Genomic DNA, 19,225 nt, shown 5'->3' on the forward strand with positions numbered 1-19,225 from the left:
GACTCAGAGCAATTATCCATAAACTCAATTTTTCTAGGCTGCTTTAAAACGAGGATAGAACACCATTTAGTCAGCTGACTTTCAGGGAATCGGCTGATACAGAGTAATTCTCCACTTGAACTGGGAGAAGTCTGACTTGACTAGAGAATCTGGGGCAGGAAAGAAGAGCAGAGAGCAGTTTATTTTTTACCTGCCTGTGGCTCTAGGGGGTACACAGGACAACCAAAGATGATGCTGCACTTTTTGGTCAACTCTAGACAGAGAGAGAGAAAGTCTCAGGGTGATGGAGTGAAAGAATTGGGAAGACAAGAGTTCTCTCAGCTGGCCCTCTGCTTCTCAGATCTACCCACAAACCTTGGAACCTGTGAGACTTAGATTATAAGTACCACTGACCAGGCTCTGCGGAGGATTCTTTCTGCTGTATTTAAACAGAATACAACATTTCCTCTCTCCCTGACAAAATGGTCAGACCCTCAGGGGCACAGAGTTGGTTTAAATAACTTTTTACCCCACTATGTTGCACTGTAGGCAGATCACTTGAGGTCAGGAGTTTGAGACCAGCCTGGCTAACATGATGAAATCCTGTCTCTACTAAAAATACAAAAATTAGCTGGGCATGGTGGCAGGTGCTGGTAGTCCCAGCTACTCAGGAAGCTGAGGCAGGAGAATCGCTTGAACCTGGGAGGCGGAGGTTGCAGCGAGCCGAGATTGTGCCACTTCACTCCAGCCTGGGTGACACAGCAAGACTCCATCTCAAAAAAAAAAAAAGAAAAAAAAACAATTAGGGCAACATAGGCTGGTGTGGTTGAAAGAGACTAAAGACACTGTCTAATTCAAATGCTTCATTTTAGCAGTGAGAAAATGAAGGCCCAGAGAAAGGAAGTGTCTCACTAGATCACACAACTAGTCCATGGCAAAACTAGATAAAGAAAATAGTTGTACTTTTCAATTAAGATCCTGATCTGGCTGGGCATGGTGGCTCATGCCTGTAATCCCAGCACTTTGGGAGGCTGAGGAGGGTGGATCACCTGAGGTCAGGAGTTCGAGGCCAGCCTGACAAACCCATCTCCACTAAAAATACAAAAATTAGCCAGGTGTGGTGGCGCATGCCTGTAATCCCAGCTACTCAGGAGGCTGAGGCAGAAGAATCACTTCAACCTGGGAGGTGGAGGTAATGGTGAGCCAAGATTGCACCATTGCACTCTAGCCTGGGCAACAAGAGTGAAACTCTGTCTCAAAAAAAAAAAAAAAAAAAAAAGAAAATCCTGATCTGAAGTTATTCAGGAGGCCAAGGAAGTCATTCTCTTCCTTCCCTTCTGTCCCAAGTCAGTAAATCTTTCTTGGCTTCTTGATTATTGGAGAAAGTAAACATTTTTCTATGCTGTCTTTTCTGGGACTAAGCATGGTCTGTAAGTAATAAACAAGAGTTTCTTCATTCTCTGGAACTCTATCCTCTGTATCCTTTGTAAACCCCACTCTCTAAAAAGCTCTCAGTTTTATGACTGGAGCCCCAGAACCAGGGGAAACATGTTGCCTGGGTTTTGCTTTTTCAGTGGAAGCAGATTATATTCAACCTCGGTCAGAAAACATCATGAAATTCTGTTTCACTGTTGTTTAAAATAAATATTTCTGTGAGAAACGCTGATAAAATTTGTATTAGTCAGGGTTCTCCAGAAAAATGGAACCAACAGGATTCATGTATGTGTGTGCGTAAAAAGAGCACTAAAGAGATGTTAAAGAATTGACTCATGCAATTATAGAGGATGATGTCTTAGTTTGTTTCCTGTTGCTTCAAAAGAATATTTGATCCAGTGTGTATTCTGTACTTAAAAAAAAAAAAAGAAGAAAAAAAAAAGAAAACCTGAGACTGGGTAATCTGTAAAGAAAAGAGGTTTATTTGGCTCACACTTCTGCAGGATGAGAAATTCAAAGGCATGGCCTTGGCTTCTGGCAAGGGCTTTCATGCAGCATCACAACATGGTGGAGAAGGTCAAGTCGGAAGCAGACACATGCAAAGAGGGGAAGCCAGGGGAGCATCCTGGCATTGTAACAACCCACTTTCGCAGGAACTAATCATTCCTATGAGAACCAGTTCAGTTGCCTGAGAGTGAGAACAGACTAACTTGAGAACATCACAAAGCCATTCATGAGCCCTGTCCCCATAACCCAAATACCTTCCACTAGTCCCCACCTCCCAACACCAGCACACTGAGGATCAAATTTCACCATGAGCTTTGGTGGAGACAACCAACCATATCCAAACCATAGCAGATGGCAAGTCCAAAATCTGCAAGGCAGGTGAGCAGGCTAGAGAACCCAGAAAGAGTCAATGTTGCAGTTCAAGGCTGAAGGCCCCCTGCTGAAAGAATTTCCTCTTGCTCAGAGGAGGTGAGTCTTTTGTTCTAGTTACGCCTTCAACTGATTGGATAAGGCACACCCACATTATGAAGGGCAATCTGGTTTCCTCAAAGTCCACTAAATTAAATGTTAATTTCATCTAAAACACCTACACAGAAACATCCAGAATAATGTTTGACCAATATCTGGGCATTGCAGCTCAGCCAGGTTGACACAAAATAATCATCGCAAGACTATAAGCTGAAAGTTTTACAACCCAAGAGTCCTGTTAGAACTCTGATGTAGCTGGATGAGTGCCAGTTGCTGGAGGAGCCGCTGCACATAAAGGTCTTCATAATACTGGACCTCACAAAACCATAGATCTACATCAGAGGAGAGAGAAGGAAACCTGGCAAAGATGGAAAAATCATCAGGTAGACAGAAAGGTTATGACTGGAAAAGACTATTTTGGCAAACAGAGATTCCCTAGCCCTAATCCCTTTCCTTCTGCTTTTTTTCGTTTTTGTTTTTTGTTTTTTTTTTGAGACAGAGTCTCGCTCCGTCACCCAGGCTGGAGTGCAGTGGCACGATCTCAGCTCACTGCAACCTCCGCCTCCTGGGTTCAAGAGATTCTCATGCCTCAGCTTCCCGGGTAGCTGGGATTACAGGCCCACCACCACGCCTGGCTAATTTTTGTATTTTTAGTAGAGACGGGGTTTCACCACGTTGGGCAGGCTGGTTTCAAACTCCTGGCCTCAGGTGATCCGCCTGCCTCAACCTCTCAAAATGTTGGGATTACAGGCGTGAGCCACCGCACCAGGCCCTTCTGTTTTGTTTCATAAATTAAGCAAAAGACCAGATAGGGGAGACACGGCCTTGTTTTTCCTTCAAATATACTTGGTGGACTGGAGTTTCAACAACCAGACCTTTGGGGCTGAGATAAGTTTTTCCTCCTAACTCCTCTGTGTGGGGAACTACGACATTTGGCTTCCTGTTACGAAGTTAAAGCTTGTGGCTGTAGGAGAAGGTCTGACTCTTGGTGAAGCTGCAGAAGTCTTAGAGCTCTAAACATAGGGCTTTGGACATGGAGATTCTTGTATACGTTCAACGAGTATCCTTTGTGCCAGGCTTGGTTCTACATGCTGGCAACATAGCCATGAACAAAAGTCACAAAAATCCCTGCTTTCCTGGAGTTTTCATGCTACCAGGGGAGACAGACAAGAGACAATATGAATACGTGAAATACAACATACAATATGCTAATTACAAGTGGTAAAGAGAAAAATAAAGCAGGGAAGGGGACTAGCAAATGCTGGGGAACAGATGTTGTGATTTCAGATAAGGTGGCTAAGGAAGGCCTTGCCAAGGAAGTAACATTTGAGTAAAGACCAGAAGCACAAGAGAAGGTGAACAGTGTAGACATCTGGAGAAAAAGCATTCTAAGCAGAATAACTGTAAAGGCCATTGTTGTGGGTTGAATTATTTCCCGTCGCCAAAAGATATGTTGAAGTCCTAAGCCCTGGTACCTGTGAAATGTGACCTTATTTGAAGACAGGATCTTTGCAGATCAAGTGAAGATGTGGTCATTAGGGTGGGCCCTAATCCAATATGACTGGTGTTTTTATGAGAGGACACAGACACAGAGAGACACAGGGAATATGCTGTGTGATGACAAAAGAGAGATTTAAGTGATGCAACTGCAAGCCAAGGAATGCCTAGAGTTGACAGCCATGGCCAGAATCTCGGAAGGGGCAGGCAAAAGTTCTCTCCTACAGGTTTTAGTGGGAGGATGGCCCTGGTTAACACCTTGATGTTGGACTTCTCACTTCCGGAACTGTGAGACAGTAAATTTCTGTTGTTTTGAGCCACCCAGTTTTTGGTACTTTGCAATGGCAGCCGTAGAAAACTAATCCAGCCATGAAACGGGAATGTGCCTGGCATGTTGAAGGAAGATGGAGGCCAATGTCGCATGGGAGGGAGTCATAGGAGATTGGATCAGAGAAGTTACACAACAGATGGCGAGATCATGTGGCACCTTATGGTCGGAGATGTGACATGATCTGACTTACCCTTTAACGGGCTCACATATAGTTATAACTGTGTGTTGCATTCATGGCTGAAGGGAGATGTATAGAAGAACCCAGACTATATTACGTACACTAGATAATCATAAGAGGTATTGAGATAGGTGCCAAATTGTGTAAATACTAAAATCACCGTGCTTATAATTAAATCTTTCATTTGCTCTTTAGGTGTATTTTAATCTGTAATGTTAATGCATAACTAATTTTTAAAAGATGAAATTAAAATTTTTATTTTCAAAAACAGATTCTTAGGTGGCAAAGCATGAATTTGCTGACCTCAGGTGAACACATTAGTGACTATCTGGGTTGCTCTGACCATAATCATGGCATGCCCCTCACCTGGTGTCATAGACAAGGAGACCCATTGGCTAGATTCCCCTTCTAGGAAGGACTTGCTATTCTGTCAGGGGAAATATGGTCAGCAGACAGCCTTCAGCTCCTTCAGGGTTTGTCTCTGTTGCAGAGAACAGGCTATCTTGTATCTGGTTCAAAGACAGAGAAACAACTGAGTTAGCTTAAGAGACAGGAAATGTATTTATGAAGGATTAAGTATATCTCACAGAACTCAACCTCATGAAGGACTGGAAATGGAAGAAGATGGTCTCCCTGTTTCTGTATCTTTCATCATCATCATCATCGTGTTCTCTCTATACTTCTCATGGTAGATCAACTCTCACAGCTCATCAGATGACATGACCCAAAACGGAAGTCCCAAAATGTCACCCTCTGTTGCACTTATTCTCTGCCACCATATAGGTCCAGTGCCTGTAGCCAACTGATCCTGTCTCTCTAGATTCTCAGGAGAGATGGTCTCACTGGGCTCTCTCTTTGGTCAGATGTCCACTCCTAGCCAGTCAACTATAGCTGGAGACTGGGTCATTTTGAATGGAAAACTGCCTTTCTTCCAAGGCTGTGGATGGAGTTTATTTTCTAAGAGATGTGATGCTGGGAAGGATATGCAGTGCATCTCTAGCACAAAAATCCTCACAGCTATGACACTGTAGAAAAAATGTTCAACTTTGAAGCCACGTGATCAGTTTTGAGTTCTTGTTCTGCCATGTATTAATTGTATGAACTCTAATGGGGTCAATTAAGCTTTTAAGCCTCTGTTTCCTCAACTGAAAAATTTCACATTTTTTGAGATGGGCACTAGGCTATGCACAAGAAATATAGAAATAAAAGATACAGTCTCTGCTGTAGACAGATGTTCACAGTCTAGCAAAGCAGGCAGGTAAGAAAGCCAATAACTACAGTTCTAGGTGATATGCAGTGATGGAGAGAGCACGCCTGGGTGAGATGCCCTCCTTGAATGCCCCAGTGTGTGGGTGTGTGGGCATGTATGATGTGGATAGAAGAGAAGAGGAAGGGAGGAGAATGGGGGAAAGCTTCCTAGAGGAGGTCAACCTGGGGCGGGAGCTTGATAGGTAGGAGATAAATGTGGGGAGGGGGAAGTATACCCAGGCAAGGAGAGCACCATGTGCTGAGTCACAAATATGTGAAGGAATTTGGTCATCTCAGACACATGTAAACTGGAGGGCAGGGCTGAAGTAAAGAACTGCATCTGGCATGGAGCCAGGCAGGTGTGGTGGGGTGGTAAGAGATGAAACTCCTCTGATTGAGAAGGAAGACACGTGGGCAAGCGCTCTGAAAACAAACGGTGCGACAGACACAACAATGGTGAACAGGGAGTGTTGATTATGTGAAACCAGGAGCCAGGCTACTTTGTGTCATGAATGTGTCTCTATGAGGCAGGAAATATAATCTTCATTTTACAGGGCCTTATTGAGTCATAGTCCCAAGGTCTCATGGTGTCTTGGTTTGGGTTCTCTCAGAAGTGGACCTTGAGAAAAGGATTCAAGCAAAGGTAGTTTATTTGGGGGGTGATCCTAGGAAACCCCAGTCAGAAAGTGGGGAAGCGAGGTGCAGAAGAGAAGGAGCCGATAAGGTGTGTGCTATCAAAGACGTTACCACTGAGGGTACCTGGAGCTCAATCCCACTGGGAAATTTGGGAAGACAGTGAGGAATATGCCTCTGAAGTATTTCCCCCAAGAGGCAAGGAAACTGGGGTGTTTCTCTCCAAATCTCCATCTGTCACTGTTTGAGGACTGTTTCTCAGATATTAACTCTGGAAATCCCAGCTTCCCTTGCACAGGGGCCCAGCGTGCTCTTCAGGCAGTGAGTCACAAGTGTTTTCAGTAAGCAGACTTCAGGGTGCACAGGGGAGGGCTGAGAGGTTATGGACAGAACACTGACAGCATGTGCTATGCACAAACAGTAAGGAGGGGAGCAAGGGCTTGGTCCCAAGCAGCCTGGCTTAGGTTTTAACAACAGTATTATACTCTTTCCCAAATGTAGAGTATTATTAATATACATATTTATACTGATACTTATAGTACTTTTCAGAAACCATAGTATTGAGCCTATAATAGAGGGAGTCTGTTGTCCTCATCAATGATTGACACATAATGGATACTTAATGAATATTTTTGGATGAATGTTTTAAAAGTCAAAACATAACTAATTCAGTGTTATTTACCTATGAAGAGACTTTGGCTGGGAATCAGAAGATTTGGATTGTAGTTTGAGTTCTGCCATCAGTTTGGGGACCTCAGGGAAGCCATCTAGACTAATTGAGCTTCACTTTTCTTATTTTAAAACCTCATTTTATTACCCACCCCACTTGCCTACTGTTAGAGTTGTGAGGATGAAATGTAACAATGAATGTGAAAAGTTAAAAGTATGGCAAACTAAGGAGTAATTCTGTATCTCTGCCTTGATTTTGAATCAGGAAGAAGTTGGCATTTGGTTTCCCAGGACCCAGGACCATGTACTATGAGGCCACCAAGTCCATCAGTCAGGGCTCTTTGTTGTAACAGGGGCTAACTCTGACTATCTTAGTCAAAAAAAGAGTTTATTAGAGAGATAGTGTGAAGATCACAGAAATGATAAGCAGTCTAGAGAATCAAGCTAGGAAAATGGACAGGAACTAAAAAAGAACCATGGGGAAGACCTCACCTCAGAAACATCCTGGTGAAAATGCTGCTTCCTCTCCCACCGAGCAGTGGACACCAGTGCTGCCACCAGCACAAATTCTAAACTGTCCCAGTTTCTTGGGTCATTTGCTTCAAACTTAGAGTCTCAGGCAGTAATATCAGGGGGGCCAAGATTAGGTCATATGCTTGTGCACCAGCTGCCAGGGACCCAGGAGGCCAACCGTCTGGCCTGTTTTCCAGCTTCCATCAGGGGAAGACACATTCTACCTCCCAGCATGTCTCATGCAATGGCAGTTTCCCCAGACACAGGAAGGGGGCTCAGACGCTGGGCAGCCAAGAAGAATGTAAGTTCCATCCAAGTCAGAATGTAGGGAAAGTGAGGATACTGGTTCAAAATTGAAAAACCAAGATAAAGAGAAGGTCATGATTTATTGAGTAGCAACATTGACTTGAGGCTTTATTAACCAGGAACTGTTAAAGGTGCTGGGTACAAAGAGGACTAAGACACTGGTACTGGCCTCAAGATGCTCTAGCCAGTTAGGAAATGTATATTAAAATAAAATATAAGAAAGGGCTATAACCGAGATGTAACAAAATTCAATGGGAACACAAAATAAAGGATTAATGCTGGGGAGCATGTGGGTGGTCAGGAAAGTTTTCACAGAGATGGGTCTTAAAGGATGGAAAGAGAGAGAAATGAAAGAGCATTAGAAGCAGAGCCACCTCTGGTATCTGTTACTCTTTCTAACCAGCCGGAATCTGGGTCCGGTATTTCCTGCTCAGTCCTTTCCTACTGCCACCAAGCACAACACATATGCTACTACAATTAAGGTCTAAAATTAGTATGATTAAGGTCTAAGCAATGTGAGGGTATTGTTCAAGCCAGGATTTTCTTCCTTGGCTCTCCCCAAACTCTCTAGTGCAGAGTAATGTTGGCAAAAGTTATTGTTGCTTTTGTTGTTTTTAGCTATTTTAGATGAAAGCATATACTCAGACCTGAGTTTGTTTGTTTGCTTGTTTTTTAGACATGATGGTCTTACTCTGTCACCCAGGCTGGAGTACAGTGATGCAATCATAGCTCACTGTAACCTTAAACTCCTGGGCTCAAGCAATCCTCCCACCTCAGCCTCCAGAGAAGCTAAGACTATAGGCACATGCCACCATACCCTACTACTTTTTTATTTTTTTTTTTTCGTAGACATAGTCTTGCTATGTTTCTCAGGCTCGACTCAAACTCCTAGGCTCAAGCGATCCTCCTGTTTTAACCTCCCAATGTTGGAATTACAGGCATGAGCCACCAGGGCCAGCTAGACCTGAGTTTAAATAATGGCTCAGCCACTGACTAAAATCTCTCTGAGCCTTGATTTCCTCAAAGATAAAATGAGAATAAAAAGTACTTGCCTTCCAAGTATTCCAAGGACTTTTGAAGATTAACTGAGATAATGTTTGCAAAGTGCCAATGATTGGCAGTTGGCAGGTGCTGTTATTGCTGTTGGTTTGAAACAGTTCTTTGAAAATAGGGTGGTGAAGAGGAGACCTTACTGTTCTTCCCCTTTGACCTCAGGGGTTTCATACAAAGAGTGAGGAGATTACAAGAAGGAAATGTCTTCCAAGAGAGAAAGAACCCAGAGGTTCTGCCAAAAATGTGAGACTATATGGGGGAAGCAGATATGAGCTACTTTCAAAGCCTGACTCAGTGGTGGGACTGAGAGCCTGGCTCCTGAGTTGAGAGAGGCTTTCCAATCCCACAAGAATGATTTCAAAAACAGCCCTCTTGGCACTACTGACGTTTTCCTCTGCCCTTTTCAAGGAGGAAACAATTTACCCAGATGCAGGCCCGCTTAGGCTCCCTTCTCTAGCAAGATCAAGCCAAGAACTCGGAAGGGTGGAGGACAGCACATTCATGAAGCCATTTTCACATGCTGTTCCTGCACAGCCTTTGAAAATGTGTGCCTTGTAACAGGTTGAATAACACTGGTAAAATCGCATTGTGTCTGTTCTGTGTAACAAGTATGATATTTGAGAGGAATTAGCTATGGGCTGAAGAAATTTAATAAACAGGGAAGATACAGATGTGAAAATGCTGTGTGGCTTGGAACAGACACCAAATTATGTGGAGTATGAATTTAAATCTCCTTTCTGAAATTCCTGGCCTATTTAATAGTCTCTTTTTCCTAATAAACAATGGTGTTCTATTCCAACCTTGGACTTCTAGGTAAATTCTGACCAGTCATCCATTAAACAGCTATATGTTGAATACTTACTGCACGCCAGGCATTGCAATGGGTGTACAGGATCTTGATTCTGATTCTGGAGAAAGGAGAGGAGATTATTTTGGAAACATTTAGGGCTTCTCCCTTCAAATGTTATTTGTGGGAAAGCACGAATGTCTCCCTTGTCTGCATATGGAGAAGATAATTTCATGTAGAATGGCATAGTTCTGGTGTTTACTAGGCTCATCATCCCATCTGGGGATAGGCCCAGGATTGGGAAGGATAGAGCAGCCATGCATGTTGCTATGGTAACTTGGCATTAACACACCTTAGCTCCTTTGTGTCACCCCCAAATTACCTTTAAAACTAGTGTACATTTTCAGAATGCGGAAAGCTTTTCTTAATTTTCATGTGGCCAGTTATAAAGGCATTTTTCAAAGCACTCAGGCAAAAGGATGGTCCTTTTTTTTTGAGGCTGAGGCTATGCTGATACTATTTTCTAGGCCAGAAGCATAATCAGGATCTAGACTGTCTTATTCTTTCATAGGAGATTTCACTTTCAAATCCCTTTCACATATGTTATTGTACTTTTATTGCCACCTTGTTTTAACCTCCGGCTTAAGCTACTCTAAAGGGCAAGAAAATGAACCCACTAAACATTTATGCCTCAAAATAACCATGTGAGGTAGGAACTAATACCTCTATTTTATAAATGAAAGAACTAAGGCTCAAACAAGGTCACATGGTTAGAAAATAACAGGATGAGGAGGAATGGAACCAGGCCTTTAGATTGCAGATCTGGTGTCTTTCTGTTATACCTTCACTGACTCCCAGTATCTTCCAGCCTTTGTTACTTTATAAAAATACAGATGCATACAAAGCAGTGACTAGTTTGTGCTTTTCTTTCCTTTCTTTTTTTTTTTTTTTTTTTTTTTTTTTTTTGTTGAGATGGAGTTTCGCTCTTGTTGCTCAGGCTGAAATGCAATGGCACGATCTTGGCTCACTGCAACCTCTGCCTCCCGGGTTCAAGCAATACTCCTGCCTCAGCCTCCCTAGTAGCTGCGATTACAGGCATGCACCACCACGCCCGGCTAATTTTTTTTGTATTTTTAGTAGAGATGGGGTTTCTCCATGTTGGTCAGGCTGGTCTCTAACTCCTGACCTCAGGTGATCCACCCGCCTTGGCCTCCCAAAGTGCTGGGATTACAGGTGTTGAGCCACCGTGCCCAAGTGTGTTTTTCTTTTTTTAAAAAAAAAAGCTTGGCCGGGCGTGGTGGCTCACACCTGTAATCCCAGCACTTTGGGAAGCCAAGGCAGGTGGATCATGAGGTCAGGAGATCGAGACCATCCTGGCTAACACAGTGAAACTCCGTCTCTACTAAAAATACAAAAAATTAGCCAGGCGTGGTGGCAGGCGCCTGTAGTCGCAGCTACTCAGGAGGCTAAGGCAAGAGAATGGCGTGAACCTGGGAGGCGGAGCTTGCAGTGAGCCGAGATTGCGCCACTGCACTCCAGCCCAAGCGACAGAGCGAGACTCCGTCTCAAAAAAAAAAAAAGCTTTATTGAGGTTTTTGTATGTATGTTATATATTTCTTCATAAAATTTACCCACTGTAAACATACCATTTAATGATTTTTAAAAATTTTTGTAATAGCTTTATTGGGATATAATTCACATACTATACAATCCACCCACTTAAAGTGTACATCCAGTGGTTTTTGGTATATTCACAGAGTTGTATAACCATGACCACATCAATTTGAGGACATTTTTAGCATCTCAAAAAGAAACCCTGTACCTTTTACTATCACATCTGAATCTTCCCTCATAGAAGTGGTTTTATATAACATGTGGTCTTTTGTGACTGCCTTCTTTCACTAGCATAATGTTCTCAAGATTCATCCATGCTGAAGCATGTACCTACTTTATCCTTTTTATGGCCAAATAATACTCCATTGTGTAAGTATAGCACCTTTTGTTTATCATTTTATCAGCCAATGGACATGAGTTGTTTCTACCTTTTGACTATTATGACTAGTACTGTTATGAATATTTGTGTACAAGTTTTTGTGTGGACATATGTTTTCATTTCTCTTGGGTATATACCTAGGAGTGACATTGTCAAATGATAACTCTATGTTTAACTTTTTGAGGAACTTCCAGGTTGTGTTTTCGAAAGTGGCTGTACCATTTTACATTCCCACCAACAATATGTTGAGGGTTCCCACTTTCCTATGCCCTCGCTGACACTTAGTGTGCTTTGCTTTTTTCACTTAACATTATTTCATAGATATGTTTCCATGTTCACATGGTTATCATTTTTAATGGTTACACAGCGTTCCAAATCAGTTAGTTGGATATTATTTAAAAATTACTTTAAAGCTTGGGACTTGGATTGTTTTCATTTTGTGCCATTATAAATAGTGGGACTAGAATCTTCACTGCTTACTACATTTTTCCTTTAGCTTATGGCCTTGAGGTGTGTTCCAAAGTGGAACAAAGGACACATACAGCTCATGTACTGCTTCCCTGGTTACTCTGCAGAAAAGTTGACTGTACCTAAAATGCTATCAGCAAAATTTGCACTTGCCTTGCTCTCCACAGCCTCTGCCAACATAAGGCTTTATTGCTTTATTCGTGTATATTAATGATATAGTTACTGTATTAGTCTGTTCTCACACTGCTAATAAAGACATACTTGAGACTGAATAATTTATAAAGAAAAGAGGTTTAACTGACTCACAGTTCCACATGGCTGGGGAGGCCTCACAATCATGGCAGAAGGCAAAGGAGAAGCAAAGTCATGTCTTACATGGTAGCAGGCAAGAGAGTTTGTGTAGGGGAATGCCCATTTATAAAACCATCAGATCTCATGAGACTTATTCTCTCCCATGAGAACAGTATGGGGAAAACCATCCCCATGATTCAATTATCTCCATCTGGCCCGGCCCTTGACACATGGGGATTATTACAATTCAAGACGAGATTTGGGTGGTGAGTGAGCCAAACCATATCAGGTACAGGTACATGATAGAACCTTATTTTTTATTTTTATTTTTATTTTGAGACAGAACCTCACTCTGTTGCCCAGGATGAAGTGCAGTGGCATGATCTTGGCTCACTGCAACCTCTCCCTCCCGAGTTCAAGCCATTATCCTGCCTCAGCCTCCCCAGTAGCTGGGAATTACAGGCGTGCACAACCACATCCAGCTGATTTTTGTATTTTTTAGTAGAAATGAGGTTTCAGCATGTTGGCCAGGTTGGTCTCAAACTCCTGGCCTCAGGTGATCTGCCTGCCTCGGCCTCCCAAAGTGCTGGGATTACAGGCATGAGCCACCACACCTGGCCTGAATCTTAACAATCTTAGGCTGTTTCAGTTTGCATTTATTTCATTGTTGGTGAACTCACAATATTTTAACAGCCATCAGCTGTTACTCTAAGCCATCCATCCAAAAAAGCCAAGCAGTATGGGAGAATCTAGGGCCATAGCAAAGGGCAGAAGATGGAGCTTAAAGAAATTCCCTGGGTTTGGGCAGGGCGTAGTGGTTCACACCTGTAGTCCCAATACTTTGGGAAGCCAAGGAGGGCAGATCACCCGAGGTCAGGAGTTCAAGATGGTGAAACCTCATCTCTACTAAAAATACAAAAATTAGCCTGGGCGTGGTGTCAGGCACCTATAATCCCAGCTACTTAGGAGGCTGAGGCACAAGAATCGCTTGAACCCAGGAGGCGAAGGCTGCAGTGAGCTAAGATCGCGCCACTGCACTCCAGCCTGGGTGACAGAGTGAGACTCTGTCTTACAAAAAAAAAAATCCCTGGGTCTGGGAGCAGGCTCAGGAGGTATGTTTGATGGTGTGACTGCGGCCTCAGCTGTAGATAAAGAGGACACTGGTAATGATGCTGAACTGATTTAGATATCATATCCTTTTCCACATTCTCCTTTCATTTGGCACTTCTCCTGGTTCTGCTTCTCCCTCCCTGGCCATTCCTTCTAAGCCTCCTTTCAGCGTTTCTTTCCTTCTACCTGCTTCTTATACATCGGTATTAAATATAGGATTTCATTATTGGATCCTTCTTTTTTAACTTAATACTCTGGGCAATCTCATTCACCCCCATGGCGGTAATGACAATTTAAATGCTGAAAATTCCCAAATATGTATTGCCAGCCTAGACTACGCTCTTGAATTCCAGAAGCACATATCTAATTTCCAACTGTATGTCTCCATTTGAATGTCCTCTAGGCACCTCAAGTCCAGTATCTTCCCCTCCGATCACTCCTTTTTTTCCCCGTAAGCCCTACCTTTATGACTGTAGCAACATCAACCCAGTCACTGAAGCCAGAAATGTGGAAGGCACTCCAAACTCTTTCTTCTGCACCTACATATTCCTAAATGTGCACCTTCTTCTCCCTAAACCTATTACACGAATTTGATTAATGTTTCAACCATTTCTCCCAATAACTCTAGCATTGTTACATGTATTAGGGTTCTATTGGTTGTAACTCGTTGCTTCAGAAGGGAATGCAAAAAGATTTATTGAATGTATACATGTGTGGAATGAAAGGAGAAACTGAGAAATCATTGTGGAGAGGCAGGCTTCAGAATGGCTCCAGGGACCTCAGCAGCAAGCAGGTTGCTTTGGGCCTTCTCTGGAGAGTCTCCTACGAATAGACTTGGTTCCAACAATGCTTAGCCTCTGCATCTCTTGGATCAAAATTCCAAATTTCTGGGGAAATCTGGGGACCAACAAAGATTAAGAAGTTTAGGAAGGTTGAGTCATGTGATGGGGACACAGCTCTGGAGGACGACTTCTGTGTATTAGAGGCAAATATCAAAGAAAAAAGAGACGGCATGAGATGGACAGTCTTTCCAGAAATTGTCTATGACATTGCCACAGTTTCTGAACTGGTCTTCTTGCCTCTGGTCTTACATTTCACCAACCCACATTGTGCCAGAATGATCTTCCAAAATACAAGTCCGAGAGAAAAAAAAAAAAGAAAACTATAGGCATGAAATCCTTCCTCATCTCTTACTAAGTCTTGGACTTTCAGCCATAGCAACTACCATCTGAGTCCCTCTGATCTGCCAGCACTGTGTCAATACTTTGCATATGTTATTTCTACTGCTCATGACCATTCTGCAGGGCAGATATTGTAATTACTGTGCAAAAGAAGAAAGTGAGGCTTGGAAGGAATTAGTAAGCTTGTCCTAGGGGCCCTGACTGGCAAGTAGCAGAATTTACCTGATTCAAGGCATTTATTAATGGATTATACTCCCTCTCTGAGATTTTCAGTGTCTTGGTTTATAAAGTGAGTATAACTTTTTTGTTTTTCAGGATTAATGTTAGAATTAGGCAATACTGGCTACATAATTTGTGAGGCCCAGTGCAAAATGAAAATGCAGGATGGCACCTTGTAAAGTAATTATTAAAAATTTCAAGAGAGCAACAGCAGGGCATTAAACTAAGTATGGGGCTCTGTTTTTGGGAGGCGCCAAACACCCAAACCATATCAGGATGTGAAACCATCTTTGGGGGACCATTATTCAGCCTACACGATAACAATATTCTTATTCTTATTATTTTGTTGTCCTTATTTCATGCTTCAGTGGTTTCAGAATAAAGTTCAAACTCTTTTCCAGGACATGGCTAGCCCATTGTGATCTGACCCATGCCCATCATTCTAATTTCAATTCTTTCTACCCCCCCACATGCATTGAACACTCCAGTAACATTGAACAATTTGTGATTTTTCCACTGCAATCTGCTGTCACTTGCTGACCAGCCTCTTTCATACTGTTATTTCTGCACAGAATATTCTCCCCCATTTCCCCTTTTCACCATCCTTCTTCTCTTTCAGTTCTGTCTGATTTTATTGTTGTTGTTTTTAATATTTAGCCCAGGTTTTCTCCTTGGAAAACTTCTCTCCACCACTTATGATCTTGGAAAAGTTGCTTCTCTATTTTCACATCTAAAGAATGAAAATCACAGAATAACACCTGCATTATTATGAGGCTCAAATGACATAATCCACATAAAGCACTTGGCAGACTGCCTGCCAGGTGGTGAGTGCCCACAAAAAAATTATCTGTAATTATCATAAATATTCTTTGACCTTCCCCCATGGTGATATAAGAGCTGTCTCCTCTGTCCTCTACTAGCAACCAGAGCATAGAAGGTGGCAGGCTTTCCTGTAATTTACTGCTCATATGTAAGTCTGTTCTGCTGTACTGACCATTCTTTGAGATCAAGAGCTCAATTGTTAATTTCCATATCTTTAGTGCCTAGCACAGGGTTTGGACATATGGCAAGGTAATATTTATTGAAGCAAAATAGGGAAATAATTATTAGGAGGACACATGCTAATTCTGTTCTCAGAAGATTTTTTAAAACATTCATTCCATTCTTATGTTCCTGAAGTACGAGTCTAAAAATATTTCATTTGTCTACCTTCTATTTAAATAAAAGTGCAGCATTAACAAAACCTACCCTGTTGTGCCAAATTTCCTTTTGTCTTCCTTTGCTCTAGTCACTTCCTCTTTTTTTTCTTTCTACTTCCTCCTGGTAAAGGTCATTTCTTTCTGTGTCATAATCTCACCTTTTTTTTAAAATAATGTCAATGTTTTTCCCAAAATATGCATTCCCAGAAAGCTGCGTAGTCGTTACCCGTAACAAGGAAAACCCCACCCTTCCTTTCCCCCGCTGTGCTGCAGCCCTTGAAGTCTCCAGGGTATCTGTAACCTTAGCATGGAGTCAGTAGGAGCTCCCTCTCCTGGCAGGTTATAGTCATGCTAAAGCTAGACACAGGGCTAGAGTATCCCAGTCACACATCCCGAAATGATTATAAAGCATGAGATAACCCAGGCCTTTCTGTTCCCTGAGCTCAGATTTAAGGAAGGTGTGGCGCTATCTAATTTGTTTATAAAATCATTCGCTTGACAGGCATCACAGAGATCTGAATCCCATCCTACCACTTGGAGGAAAGAAGCTGCATCGTTTATGAAAAGAATAAGAACTTGGATTTGTGCCCTGTTCTACCACTTATCTAGCTGGCTGCTCTTTTGTCAAATTACTAATATCTGTAAGCCTCTGGATCTTCAACTTTAGGGTAACGTTAGACCTATTTCACCTACCTTATAGGGTAGATGTAAATTTTAAAAACAATATAAAAACAGTGCTACTTATTGGGTAATAGCTATGCTTCAGGCACTGATAGGTGCATTATCCCTATTTTGTATAGGAGAAAACCACAGTTCAAGCAGTTGTCACATAGTAACTCTGTTAACACATGGAGAACCAGGATTCATACCCAGGTCTTTCTGACTCAAAAGCCTTTCTTGATGTTGTTTTCCCTTTAATTATACCAGACTGATGTTCCTGAATCAAGCATCTGAAAACATTTGGGGGGAAAAAAAGTAAAATTCTATACTACAAAGGTTAATTTTTATTTTATAGATGACGAAATTGAGGCCCAGAGAAGCGCAGTAACTTTCCCTAGGAGTTGGTGGCAAATACAACTCAACAGTTGATTAAGGACTCAGTAGTATTTACCCAATAGGGCTAGCAAGTGTGCAGGCTACTCGGGTGTTAAAGTGTAGCTGCACCCAGGTGAAAGGGAAATCCAATAAAGGTTTCAGGTACTTTACACTTTTTTTCACATGCTTTCCACTTCATGGTTGCACTGGACAGCTTAGGTGACACAATCTCAATGATACTGTCCAGATCACAAGGGTTTCCTGAGTCCTTGTTGTGAAACACAGGAGGCCCTCTGTGTGACTTGGTCCCAGCATTGATTTCCAGCTTCATCTCTCATTAGGTCTCCTGGGTCATCATCTAGCTCCAAATCTCCTCCTCAGTCATAATGAACTGCTTGCAGCTCCTGGAATGCATCACGTGGATTTTTGTCTCAGAACCTCCATTCCTTTACCTAGAATATATTTCACCCACTGAGCATCTACTTATTTTCCAAGACTCTGTTTAAATGTCACTTTTTGGATACAGTCTTATTTGATCTCCTACCACCCCTCCTCACTTGAGATAGAATTAACCATTCTCTCCTTTGGGCCTCTAATATCTCCTCTACATATTTTTCATTGGGACATATAATGTTTTTATTTCACCAATATGCAATAAAACTGGTTTGTTTTTACTTCTGTTTGTTAACAACTTAAGAATAAGGACTATCTTGAGGTGGAGGCCACTGAGGGGGTCGAAGAGGCTGCGCAAGGCGGTGAGCCCGGGCAGCTGGAGCAGCCCCCGCCGCAGCTGCACTCACCGCTGCCCCAGGAGCAGCACGAGGAAGAGATGGCAGCCGAGGCCGGGGAAGCCGTGGCGTACCCCATGGACGACGACGGTTTCTGAGCCTGGATTCACCCTCCTATGTCCCGTACAGGGACAGAGCAGAATGGGCTGATACAGATCCAGTGCCGCAGAATGATGGCCCCAATCCCGTGGTCCAGATCATTTATAGTGACAAATTTAGAGATGTTTGATTACTTCCGAGCTGTGCTGCAGCATGAAGAAAGAAGTGAACGAGTTTTAAGGTAACCCGGGATGCTATTGAGTTAAATGAAGCCAATTATACAGTGTGACATTTCCAGAGAGTTCTCTTAAAGTCACTTCAGAAGGATCTACATGAGGAAATGAACTACATCACTGCAATAAGTGAATGGCAGCCCAAAAACTATCTAGTATGGCACAATAGGCAAGTAATGGTGGAATGGCTAAGAGATCCATCTCAGGAGCCTGAATTTATTGATAATATTCTTAATCGGGATGCAAAGAATTATCATGCCTGGCAGCATCGACAATGGGTTATTCAGGAGTTTAAACTTTGGGATAATGAGCTGCAGTATGTGGACCAACTTCTCAAAGAGGATGTGAGAAATATCTCTGTCTGGAACCAAAGATACTTCGTTATTTCTAACACCACTGGCTACAATGATTGTGCTGTATTGGAGAAAGAAGTCCAATACACTCTGGAAATGATTCAACTAGTACCACATAATAGTTCATGGAACTATTTGAAAGGAATTTTGCATGATGGTGGTCTTTCCAAGAATCCTAATCTGTTAAATCAATTACTTGATTTACAACCAAGTCATAGTTCCCCCTACCTAATTGCCTTTCTTGTGGATGTCTATGAAGACATGCTAGAAAACCAGTGTGTCAATAAGGAAGACATTCTTAATAACGCATTAGGGTTATGTGAAATCCTAGCTAAAGAAAAGGACACGATAAGAAAGGAATATTGGAGATATATTGGAAGATCTTTCCAAAGCAAACACAGCACAGAAAATAACTCACCAACAAATGTACAGCAATAACACCACCCAGAAGAACTTGATGGAATACTTTTATGTTTTATTAAGGGACTCTGCAGGAGTTTAAAATGAGGGTGATCCTTCCCTTTGCCTGTGGTGTAAAAGTGCATCACACAGGTATTGCTTTTTAACAAGAGCTGATGCTCCTTGGGTGCTGCTGCTACTCAGACTAGCTCTAAGCAATGTGATTGTTCTAAAGCAAAGTCATGGGATGGGAAGAGGAAGAAAAAGTCCCATAAAGGAACTTTTGTAGTCTTATCAACATGTAATCGAATCCC

General features: G+C 42.4%; 1 pseudogene; it reads left to right on the top strand.

Annotated features, from left to right (window-relative positions):
* The first annotated feature begins 13,741 nt into the window (after positions 1 to 13,741).
* On the top strand, positions 13,742 to 19,006 carry LOC100444875 (protein farnesyltransferase/geranylgeranyltransferase type-1 subunit alpha-like; annotated as a pseudogene).
* The last annotated feature ends 219 nt before the right edge of the window (positions 19,007 to 19,225 follow it).

Source organism: Pongo abelii, chromosome 9 (genome assembly GCF_028885655.2).
Source record: "Pongo abelii isolate AG06213 chromosome 9, NHGRI_mPonAbe1-v2.0_pri, whole genome shotgun sequence".
In the NCBI taxonomy this organism is placed as follows: Eukaryota; Metazoa; Chordata; class Mammalia; order Primates; family Hominidae; genus Pongo; species Pongo abelii.